Source organism: Diorhabda carinulata, chromosome 6 (genome assembly GCF_026250575.1).
Source record: "Diorhabda carinulata isolate Delta chromosome 6, icDioCari1.1, whole genome shotgun sequence".
Classification (NCBI taxonomy): domain Eukaryota; kingdom Metazoa; phylum Arthropoda; class Insecta; order Coleoptera; family Chrysomelidae; genus Diorhabda; species Diorhabda carinulata.
Genome location: NC_079465.1, coordinates 8,054,308 through 8,067,466, shown reverse-complemented (window position 1 = coordinate 8,067,466; position 13,159 = coordinate 8,054,308). Strand labels below are relative to the sequence as shown.

Genomic DNA, 13,159 nt, shown 5'->3' with positions numbered 1-13,159 from the left:
CCTGTCTGATTGTCATGAGCTTGATAGAAATATGAATAATTCATAAAGTTGTTTTGGTAACAGCTATATCTTGTTCATCAGTTATTTCGATTAATTTTGAAGCATAACTTCTACAAATTGACAAGGCAAACTTCAATAACATTTCTGATATTGTCTAGGTATGTTAACAAGGTGTATAGTTTCTCAGAGATTTTGTACTGAGTATGAAGAACTACCAAAATTAATAATTATAAGAAGAATAAATTATAATTTATCCCTATAGATTGAAAGATAGATTACCAACTATTAGGAGAGATTTAGCCAAGAAATGAATAGTGAAACACTGAAAATAGAGATCTAAACTATTCTAATTATAATAATTAAATTAATTATCCTGAAAAAAACAGTATTTGAATAATCTAGATTAGTCATTAATTTTGTAGACGGAATTCTATTATTCTTGTATGTTACAATCTTCATTGATTTTGAATCTTTAAGAAATTTGGATGCTATAGGTTTTTACTTTAAGCTAATTTCCATTTAATGTTACTGGTCATGAACACTACATCATTTCCCCGTTCCGGGATGGAAAGATTTCTTATTATTTCGTTGGTATGCGCAATAAAAGCTAATCATTTGTCGTTAGGAATTGCTTCTTTCCATAGTTCTATTATTTTAATTTTCTTTTCAGTGAACAAAAAAGTCGTGAACTTTCTTGATGATATTTTTGTTGTTTTGTACTCTTAAACTCACTCCTACCTACACATGTATGACCGTCAATGCAATACAATTTAGAAGACGGGTAATATCAACATGTCACAACACCTCTGTCAAAATCGCTAACATGGTAATAATATTGATGCCCACGTCTCGAATATTTAGTTTCTATGAACAGTTTTCTTCAGAAAAAAATTCTATGAAAATAATTATTTTTGTAAACATCGAATATCATAATATTAAAGCTGAACAAATAATTTTTTTCTAATATCAATGGCTACTGATAAATGGTAACTTGGTAAAAACATACTTTTAGAAAACTTCTAAATGATAATTTGTCAACATGTTACATTAAATTGTCTCTGATTGCATTATCCGTGGAATTTAATTAAAATATCTGTACATATATATTTAATATATGTCTTTCGCATCAATTAATCATCCAAGTTATTCTTTTCTTGTTTACTTATTCACTTTTTCTATCTTTTCATCTAATTTTAAACATAATTTGATCATCCACATAGTACGGAATTCCACACAATGGCTTGAATTTCCTAATAGCCTTATTCTCACCATTTATTATTATTTTTATCCATTTAAGCTGAGAATAACGGGCGCTTAAAATGAGTTACGATATCTCATTAAGTAGTTATCATTATTTCATGTTCTAATTCTAAGTATACCAAGTAACTTTTAGAAATCAATACTTAACAGCGAATAAAGTGTAGGTACATTTAAAAAAAATTTTATTCATTTATATGTATGAAGCTCATGGCTAGTAAGCCCAACGTTATTTAAAATTTTGGAAACATTCTTATAAGTCTGCTCTGTCGTGGCATTCTCAATGCCAGGTGTCGTATCAAAACGTTTCCATTCTGATGATGAAAAATCTCTCACTTCCTCAAAAAGGTTTCTAATAGTCAATACATTTTCATCCCTTATTGAGATCTAACAACACGACGTCCTAACCATATCTCGTTTGCGACTGACTCACATCCACTTTTAAATCGTTCATACTACAGTTTTACAAAATTAAAATATTATCTTCACAGAGGTCACTTCTTGGGTACTTTTCTCAGCGTTCAACAAAACTTAAAATTAAGTTAAAATCTCACTGAAACTCTCTGAGATCAAACTTGTCACTTATTTTCTTATGGTATGTGTTACGCTGAGGAAACACGGTCCGGGCGAATACTCGGTCCAGGCTGTTCCTGGAAAAGTAGACGTACACTAGGAGGTATGTGTGATTCCCGAACCAGGATCAGAAGCCGGTAATGGGTCATTATACTAAATAGAAGTGAACACACGACCCCTAGTTCTCATATAGTGTGTTTCAAAACAAACTTTATTATTTAGTGTCGTTTGAATAGCAGTGTCCGTGTATGTGCTTAATCATGACCTCTCAAGTAATAGATGTAAATTATTGATGAATCATGTACAAGAAAGACCTGACCTTTGGGACATAGCATTAAGTATTTATAAGGACAAAAACAAAAGCATACACCCTGAGAAATGCTTGCAAAATAGTTTCTCTTGTTGGTATCTTATCTTTGAATGTATACGTTTATCTTTTCTAGAAGCTCTTCAAATGACGCCAAGGACATTAGGAAAAAGTTCTAAAAATAATGAATAAAATGCGGCATAAAGATTCTTTCTAAAATAGGATGAATTTATATACTTTTGACGCGTTTTTTCTTATTTCGATAGCGAAGTGAACAAAGTATAGCTAGTTTTTCACGTGTTGACAATTCTACATTTGCAAAAAGTGTGCTCGACACTGTAAATTTGTTCCAGTTCAGGGCAAAATTGTAACCGGACGTTCGCCCGGATCTTATCTTCCCGGCCTAAGTAATTGCTGCTATAATAATTCATTCACCTATCTTTTGTTCGAGCCCCGTATATACTATAAAATTTAGAAATGCTTGTAGGCCATCAAATTCTTTATTTGGAGTCAAATAATTTGAAACATGTGACACATGGTAGGAGTAGTAAAAAGACGATTTTTTGTTTTCGAGAAAAGATAAATATTTGGATAACGAAAATAATGGACGTTATAAGGTTTGAACAAAAATACTTAAAGTCACATTCGAAGTCAAAATTTATTTGATTTGATGATTTGATTTCGTATTACCCCTAAAGAGAGCAGAAAAAAAACAGGTAGGAGTAACACCTTCCTGTGACCTTATAACCAAGTAGCTAAAGTTTGACTGTGTAAGCTGGATTATCACACCAATACCCTGCTGGCCATGAGAATGCAAGTTACTAAAATTATAAAAATACCTACATGTAGTGCTCAATTTGCACTGTAACATCCAAAATAACGAACTATAAAGATTCTTTTCACTACAGAAAATTTGCAACTTTATTGTTTGAATTGGCACCGTCAAAAAATTGCGATAATTTGTAACAGTTTTTTCATAATTCTTGAAAAACACGATCGTGGAGATCACTCCACTTAGGTTGGGTTAGGTTTACCTCTGTCTGTTCTCTAGGTGTCATTACTCCAGACTTTTTCCAATTATTGAGAGACCAGGATAGAAAGTTACTATCATTTAGTTCACTTGCTACTTGAAATACTGGAACAATATTGTTCCCAACATGGGTAACAATCACGGTTAAAAACATTTCGAAAGTTCCATTCACTTTTCGGAAAACTGAACCAGTAGAATCCATTGAAACCACATTTTTTGTAAATTTTTGCATATCGTTATGCAGTTGCACTTGATCTTGAGACCTATACTAAATGAAACATTTATTGAATCCAATGATCCGTATAAACGAAGCAAATTCCACATTACCTTTCATATTACTGAACGAATGCCAGTCAGTAGTCTCTGGATCAAGTTCTACGGTTATTTTTCGACCTTTACTTTTGGCTTTTGATAGCGTTTTCAAACTCGTTATATGCGGTGCCAACGGTTGACCGCATTTGACTCCCATTTCAATTGACTCATTTATTGATATTAAGGAAATTCGAAGCTAAACATTAAATACTACATATTACTCAAATATTAATCATGAATAATATAATCATTATAAATAATAAAATAAAGTAAAGTCAAACAAATATATGTATCACGTCGCTTTAATGTTTCATTGAAAAGGAATCGCAGTATACTATTAACTAAGCTCTAGAAAAATTCTAATGTAAACGTATCCCATTTCTTGAAATTTTTGTTCAGACATTTTTTTGTAGATTTGTACCTATTTCATTCCTTGCCACAACTTTTCTCTTGGTGATAAATGACTACTAAAAACAATCCAAAGTAAGATACGTAAGATATGTCTTTCATCGTTTTATATATTTCTAGCTCGCATTCCAGCGAAACGAATGTTAGAACAAACTTATCTCCATAACAAATTGCTGTTGTTTACTACACTGATGGTTCACGGAAAGATGAGCGGTTCGGTCTGGTATTGCACTGTCCCGCACTGGACACTTCCCTCCTCTGAGGTGATACGCGACGGGTTTCCGAAATCAAGTCTTACAAAAAGTATAAGCTATATAAGCTGGTGGGATTCAGCATTATCACAAACGAGCTGTACTAAAATTACCCCAAAAATTTCAATTCGGCGTTGAAGAAACGTTAACTAAAACACGATCATACAACTGAACATATCTATTGGTTCCGTGACTAAGCTGAGGAATTAAGATGGCATATATTGATGGAATGTTCGTCTATCAAACCCGCCCACTAAAAGGTTGGATTTGATTAAAAGAAATTGAATATTTTTATTAAAGTTTATTAACTATAAGCTGTAGTTTCCTTTAAAATATAACACTAGTTAGTTACCCAAAGAAAAAAAGCTCATGGTAATCGCAAATATGGATCGAAGGACAAAATATTCCTATCCGTAGAACTCTTAGGGTTTATAACGTGATGAAATATACAAGAACCAAACACGATTTCCATTCCTTACAAATAGTACAAAACAAATATCGCAATGAAACACTCCTGCTGCCATAACCTCATACTTTGTAATAAAAATTGTGACAAACTTTTATTTTAGCAACCAAACAAAGATAATTTCTAATTCCACTATAGTAAGTATAGGTAGGTCCCTGCATGGATCATCGATAACATATTTATGAATGCTATATAATATCTATTGAATTTAAAGCACCTCGTTCTACAAAGCTATTTCAATAACTCCCATCATACGAAACTAATTTTTTCTACGACCGTGCGTTTTAACCCACTTTCCCGCACGCATTTTCGCATTTTAGTATTCAAAGGAGAAACAACTATCAAACCACCCGGGTTTGATATCAGTTGCTATGACAACCCAAGCGTGTAATTGTTATTAAAACATCAAAGTTGTTCAAAACGTCTTGGAAGTGACCGGATAAGAACAATCTTCTTCTAAATTAAACCACATTAAACCGGATCCGATACAATAATATTTATGGATTCATCCGACGAAGAACTTCCCGAAGCCATTTTGAAGGCTGCAAATGAAGCTAATTCCGAGCTGTTACCTGCCAAATCCAGACTAAAGTATGAGAAGCAATACGACCATTTTGTTACATGGTGTAAGAAGAAAGGGGCCAAAACTTATAAAGAAGAGGTATTTCTGGCGTATTTTTCAGACCTAAATAAGGTTTTGAAATCTAATACATTATAGTCCCGCTATTCGATGGTAAAAAGTTTCTCTGTTTTATAAATGACTTAAAACTATTGCCGTCACCGTCATCGCCATCTTTATGCGACCTGCAACCGATGCCATCCTCACCGACGTCATCTACCTTCCAGTTGAAACCAAATAACTCCACTGGGCCGGCAATTCTTACTAGTCTACAGAATGCAACAAATTGTGTTTTCAATATTAATATTTATAATAATTAGTAATTTTTAGTTAAAATTTTGTATATGTTTGTTGGAATAAAATAATTTTTGAAAAATGGGTTGGTATACTTTTTTGTATATACGGTCGTAGAAAAAATAATGTTCCTAACTCATGCGTAAAGTGTCTTTCCCGCACTTGACCACTTGCCCGAACTCCGCTCCGCGTCGTTCGGGACAACTGCAGTCGCGTGCGGGAAAGTATCACTTTCCGCACTTGTTAGGAAAATAACTATTCCCAATTGATTTATGAAAACATGTTTCTCATCGAATTTCCAGGAGTAGTTCAGTATTTTTTAAGAGCTACAACTGTATGTCGTCGGAGAAAAGTTATAATACGAAATTTAGATATAATGATGGTTACAAGAAGCCACGATCATCCATCCGAATGACAAACATGAGGGATAACCACTATATCGATCTTCTATACTTTATTTATATAGAGAGTGTCTCACAAATAATGTCAGTTTCCAATGTTCACTTTGTTTATTAAAATAATCATAAAAGAAAACAGTCTCAATATTCAAAGTATAACTTCGCTGGTTTTAACTCAACGATCATCAAGCTATTTGAGACCTTCGTAAAAACAATCGTTTGGACTTGAATACATTTTTAACATCTCCTTTGGATTCCAATTTTTTTCTCACAGGAATTCCGCTATGAACCTGAATAATAGTAATCTGTCGGTGTAAAGTCCGGACTATATGCTGGTTGTGCTAGGAAGTCAATACCATCAAGTTCTTCGATCTTATTCCGCGAAATTTTCGCAACTTTTCGGTTAACTAAGCCTGATTATTTCTTCGATAAAACCTCATATAATCGCCTCAGCTACCTTTATACCTCGGCATTGATAGCTAGACCATCTGGAATTATTTCAAAGTAGACTAAACCTTCATAATTCCAACTGACACTCAATAAGACTTTCCTTTCGAATCGACGTTTCTTTGCTACAGACTCCTCTGATCATTGTCCTTTGTCTAATAACTGTTTTTCTATGTTAGAGCTTAGATAAAAATCCATTTTACAACGCAAGTAACAATGCGTATAATGAAACTATCATCTTTCGACAGGGCAAAAAGCTCTACACTACTCGACAATTCCCTTAAATCTCGGTTAATTGGTATTACTATATTCGACAACTTTAATAGATCTTACCTTATTATTTTAAATGGCAATAAATGGTACCCAAGGTAGCCCGATTATCGTACTTGTTTGGTATTCCACTGCTTCTTTCGTAACCTCAATATTTCACGTAGTAGGACGACTATAGAGTGAACGATTTCAAGCATCAAATATCCTCTATTGAAACAATCAAACCAACGCTGTTTCGTTTTCTGATTAACTTTGTCTTCCCCTTCAATTTCACATATTTCCCTTGTTGCCACTGTTGTATAAAACTTTTGTTTCCAATAATGTCTTAACAATACTCGAATTACATATTTATTGCTCTCCATACCACGTCGTCAATTATTGAATGAAAGTGAATAAATTTATAGAGTTAGAGAGTAGTTTTAACAATTTACGACATATTTAATTTGTGGCGTATGAATTTTGACATATAAAAACGTATATCACCCCGTTAGACGTTTTTAATAATAATAAAAATTCACCTTTCTCCGCTACACCAACTCTATTTCGATTCAATTCATCGTAGTAATTAATTATTACTATTAACGCTTATAGCAACTGTGAATTTAAAGAACAATTTAGTGATTTAGTAGTACGAATAGAAAACAGTTAATGAGATAGATCTAAGTCTTCAAGAACGGTAAATTTTCTGTTTCACGACCAAGTCGCAATTTTTTTTTTTTCAATTCTCACGTATCCATTGTCAAAGTTATTTATTTCTTGGAATAAGTTAATCAACGCACTTTCCAAAAGCGCCTTCCCCCAGTATACATTTCTGACTCAAGCTTAAGTCAAATAAACAGCAGTTAACAAAAAGATTACCGCGGTGTTTACCTTAACAATACAGGTTGTTTATTCGTTATTTAACATGTTGAATGGAAAATATTTCGAGGTATTTGCTAATCGCTTCCGTCTTTAGATTATTTGAACTGAAATGAAATGTTTTTGAGTCAGTCAGACAGTTAGTCATTATGTACAGTCTACAGTCTTTTTATAGTTTCTGCATTCATCCTTTATGCAATTCTTGGTTATTGCCATTTTCTATGCTTCTCACATTGTCTCTAGTTGTAACTATATGTTGGTTCATGCTGTACGATCTTTGTATTATTTCAAATTTGTTTCATCATTGATATTCCAGAGTATTTTAATTCTAAAGAGTTATGATTATTCAAAACAACTCTTATCTTGGATGATAATTGCTACATACTTGAATTTTAGGTTCAACGCTTGGAAGTGATTACTCTCTTTCCTTCCTGAGTTATTTTTCTCTTAGGATTTCTATGTGTATAGAGTATTAGATTTCTTCTATGTGCATAATTTTTTTGTCGTTCTAAAGTCTGGTGTTCTCTGTATGTGCTTCAATCACCATATTACTTACGATTCTATTATTTTGTTCATTTTTCTTTTCCAAATAAATTTCCTAGTTCTTCCCAACCTTAATATATCTTTTTTTTCCCTCCCTTGTATCTTTCCTCACTTTTCGCTTCCTTAGCTTACTCTCATTACTGTTCTGGACAGATATTTACGTACATTACGTAAATTATCTAAAAAATTGGGTTTTTCTGTTTTGTGCTAAGATCAGTTCCCAAACAACTAAATTTATCTACCTCTATAACAGTTTATCGCATATGGCTTTCCATTCTGGGGTACGTGTGGTGCGACTCAATTTGAGCGAATCTTCAAAATACAAAAGAGAGCTGTTAGATATTCACTCTAACTAAACAGCAGAGCGCACTACCAAGACTTCTTTAAAAGTTTTAAAATATTCTTTATTCGTATTTGAATCCGTTGGCCTAATTCGTAATCACGCTTCTCCAATTTCAGAAAGATCATTGCACAGCTATCCACTTAGGAACGCAGAGCATGACCTTTATCTACCTAATCCACGTTTAGAATTTGTTAAGAGCTCAATAATTTACCAATGCAAAAAATGCACAATCGTTTGCTAATTAAAATCAAATGTATAACATCTTTTAGTATAGTTAGTTTTATTATCTAGTTCAATTTTGTATACATGTAATATATATTACATATAAAAATTTTCATATGTACATTTTCAAAAGTAACTTTGTCATAAAACTCCAGAAACAAGAGTTTTGCCTGATAAAGAACTAGGTGCATCAGGACCTTTTCCAATCCAATGTCTAGACTAGTAATTACAAAATTTCGAAAGTATATAATAGATTGAAAACTTTTGTACTTCCAAAGGCTGTAATGTGCATTGCATTTGATAAATTGTGTTCTATCAAATTGTTTTTGGACCTAGAATAAGTGATTCAATTTAAGACGTACCTTTGATCATACCCTGTTTACTTAAATCTTATTTCAAATTTGAAATCTGCACTATTTTGCCATTATCCTTATTTTAATTTTCGAGGGAATTCCTTATAACTTTGCCTACTCTGCGGGTAATACAAGTTTTTTTAATATTCAAGTAAAAAGGGCTTCGTGTGGCTATGCCTTTTTTATTTTTCTCTCAAAGTAGCATTCAATGAATTTGTATTAATTCGGGTAAAAAATTAATAGTATACTACAATTTTATATGTATAGAACTAACATTAAGTGAAAATCATTACAATCAAGTTTAGGATTATTTCGTTTTCTATAGATTTTGTGAATCAAAAGGTAAAACAATTTATCTGTATTATTTTTTCAGATAAGAACATTGTTGATTTTATGAAATAGTATCTCGTAAAACTCTAATATACATTAACTTTTAGAATAATACAAATTTATCATCATACTTATATCGCGGTAGTAAAAATATATGTTTTATTTTCAATACAAAAGTCCAACATCCGATTCATGTCATCACCATCACAGTGAAACGAAGGGCATTATGTGAAGCTTTCAAAAGCGCCGCTAGATGACGCATCCGCGTAGCAGTGTCTACAATACATCGTCGTTCGCGTTCTTGCTTCTTTTTAGTGGATTTTAACGGAGTCGGCTTTGAAGCCAGGTAGTTCAGTTTGCTGTTGGCCGGGTTTCAGGCGAGAGGACATAACGGTGTCTGGTTCGCTCGTTGTTCGATTTTCAAACGCGGTGGTAGGCTTAGCTTTCACTATTCTCTGACGATTTATATATAAAAAGTTAATTAATATTTTTTGTTATAAACAATAGTTTTTGTCCCAAGTGTTTTATATGTGTCTTGTGATGTGGTAGTGGGAATATACAGAGTTGTGTGATTGAGTTTTTGCCACAAAAATAACAGTGCTTTTACCTTTTTTGGATACTTTGAGATAACGATCATCTAGTGGATATTTGGATATCTTTTTGAACTGAGTGTGGTTTTACTGGATTCATTACTGAGGTATTTATAAATTTTGAAATCTACACCAAATGGTTTCATTGTATTATGTGCAGAATTCGAGAATCTAACAAGTTATATACCTTACAGTTCTCAGTAAAATATTTAATATACATTAGCTCTTAATAAAGGACCAATATTTTAATTTAGGTTCATTTGATAAATGCAAAAAGTTCGTATCTAACGAAATTGTTCAAGTTTGATTAATAAAAACCAGGTACAGTAATTACAAGTTAGATTGATAAAAACTAATTTAAATCAAAAGATACTCAAATTATTGATGCTAGATGATTTATAAACACAAATAATTAAGGATAACAGACATTCCAAATCGACCGAAATAATAACACACATGAAATGATGATATTACTCTTTTATTAGAGCAGCTTAAAACCTGTTTTTAATTTTGTTGTAGCTTGGTGCATAAATTTGATTCTCTAACATTCCAAAAACACTTTGATTTAAATATACAAGAGCTATACCAATTTTTGAATCTGATTATAACTGTGTAATCCTGGAATGTTTCAAGATTTAAGTGTGTGGATTAGTGGGATCAGAACAGGTGTGTCATTGAGAAGAATAATTTATTCATAAGATGAATTAATTGTTGGACGCGAAGAAATTTTTTCTTTTTCTTTTAGAACATATTGAAATCTTGAATGCTTGATATTCTGTACTTCAACGTACAACTGACTCATGATTATTTTAATCAGCATAAGATAACTATTACTGGTTATAATCCATACTATTATAACATAATGCAAATAATGACAAATATTATACCACTCTGATCTCATTATTTTTTCTTCTTGAAAAAAATTCTCAACCCCACCACATTTGTTGTCTCTCATCTCCTCAGTACTAAGATATATATCTCAGAACTGAACTGCAGGTCACATGACTTTATTTCCCATTTCATTAGGAAACATCTTGAACTCTTGGAGTCACGCCATCACAAATTTTAATTACAAATTAAAGTTCACTAAATAACTGCACGAAAGCTGTACTTTTATGTCTTTGACTTTTATAAAATACTTAATACGCCTAGAGTGAAATTCTTTTAAGTTTTATTCTTTTGTGAACGCGTCAGTAGTTTTTTCAATTTACTAGTTAAATGACTTCCTGGTAAGTTTCTTTTTTGTGTTATAAAACCCTAAGTACTTAGCTATTGCTATATACAGGGCGTAACCCGTTTCGGCGCTTAAATTACAGGCTAGATGAAATACTTTTTAATATGAAATACACATTTCGGAATAGAATAAAGAAATAACTCTTCTTATGTGAATCATCAGTACTAAACTTAAATCAGTTTCATTTTATGAGTAAAAATAAAATAAAACTTTACCAAAATAATTAATGGTAAATTGCATAAAAAAACCCGATGGTTTTTATTTAAAAACATATATACAAAGGAAGACTCTTACAAGGTATTGAAATAATGAAAATTAAACAGATTTATCAACATCAAGATCCGATATAATAGAGACCTATTAATATTAACAATATTAACAATAAAACACAATGTTTCTAAATAATGGAAAATTCAAGAAAAAGGAAAATTAAAGGAAAAGTCCTCCCAAGACGTAGACGCAGCTATTCCTATGGGTAGCCTAATATTTCTGACCCCATAATTTTTCTTCCAATTTCGATTCTTGTTTTTAAGCCATTTTAAAGAACAAAAATAAGATAAATAAGTACAATTAGAGAATATTCACGGCTCATGATTAATTTAAGTGACCCTCAACTGTCTAAGAAGAGGAGAAAATTTATAAAAGGCAGATTAGATGCCGTGTTATGCAAACTTTGAATTATTTTGTTTGATATTTACATTTTTTTGTTTGTAACATGCAGATGTTAGTCTTGTAAAAATAGACTATACAAGGGGATATTGAACAATTCAATCCGCGCAATAAAAATGGCGCAAATCTTCAATTGAAAACTTTTTTGTTAATGTACGTGACGCTTTTGTACATGAAAATTCAAATAGTATTCTTCAGAGTTTTCAAAATGTTCGATTATTACCTGAGCTAGAGACACAACAATTAGAGAATTTGAGGAAATTCTGTGAAAGGACAATACCAGTTACCATTCACACTGAACTTATCCCCTTGAACTAATCTGGGCTAAATCAAATAAAGGGATAAGTCGCGAGATACTTGTTGATATTCGAAAATTGAGAAATTTCTTACCAATTTTTTAATGAAAAGAAACAACGCTAGAAAATTCAAATAACTGTGATCTTGATTTCACATTATTTATTAATATAGATCAATATTTAGTAAAAATGAAGTTATGACAATTTGCAATTTATTAAGTTAATAGTAACAAAAGAACACCATGTATCAATAGATTGATAAAATAGAAAACCAATATTCATCGTCTATGTTTAATAAAAGATACGCCTACAAAAATTTTCAATTACATCCCTCAGTTCTTGAGGGGTAAGCTCTGCACATGCCTGTCGAATACTTCACAATATAGGGTTTGTTATCCATTTTGTATGATCAGACCCCAGGAAAGAAGTCTACAATTGTTGTTTTGAGAAATTTACGTATATTAAGTTGCGGCAGCTTTTTTAGGGGGGAGCGCCCGGACTGGTACCATAATTTTTTACTATTTAATTGCTAATTTATTACCCAAAAAGCGATTTTATTGCTCAAGCGGTTCACGAGAAACGAGACTCCCCCCTACCTTAATATTAAGCTACGGCAGCCATATGCATTATCTCGGCAACGGTGAAAGCTATCGAAACGAGCTTGGCGCGATAATTTATTGCTAATTAATTGCTGAAAGATGGCATGGGTCCCGGATCCCGAAAACCACCCCCAAGACTCGAACTCGACAACCCCTCGGCGGTCTTAAGCTACGGCAGCCCGGAACCGCTATCTCGGCGACGAAAATAGTTACGGACGCGCGCTCTTCGGGGTAATTTATTGCTAATTAATTGCTGAAAGATGGCATGGGTCTCGGATCCCGAAAATCACCCCCAAGACTCGAACTCGACAAGCCCTCGGCGGTCTTAAGCTACGGTAGCCCAGAAACGCTATCTCGGCGACGACAAAAGTTACGGACGCGCGCTCTTCGGGGTAATTTATTGCTAATTAATTGCTAAAAGATGGCATGGGTCCCGGATCCCGAAAACCACCCCCAAGACTCGAACTCGACAACCCCTCGGCGGTCTTAA

The 13,159-nt window shown here is 32.8% G+C and overlaps 1 protein-coding gene across 8 annotated transcripts in view; it reads left to right on the top strand.

The window, feature by feature from the left end:
* Positions 1 to 13,159, top strand: part of LOC130894914 (ephrin type-B receptor 1-B) — a 774,934-nt gene that overhangs the window by 367,835 nt on the left and 393,940 nt on the right. For 3 of the 8 annotated variants that reach the window (XM_057801950.1, XM_057801949.1, XM_057801947.1), the window contains exon 1: positions 9,598 to 9,978. The exons of 2 other annotated variants lie outside the window; for them this stretch is intronic. The gene's annotated coding sequence lies outside the window, so the exon portion shown is untranslated. Of the gene's footprint in view, positions 1 to 9,597; positions 9,979 to 13,159 lie in introns of those variants that run through there. 3 more of the 8 variants (XM_057801951.1, XM_057801954.1, XM_057801953.1) reach the window with 1 other exon arrangement.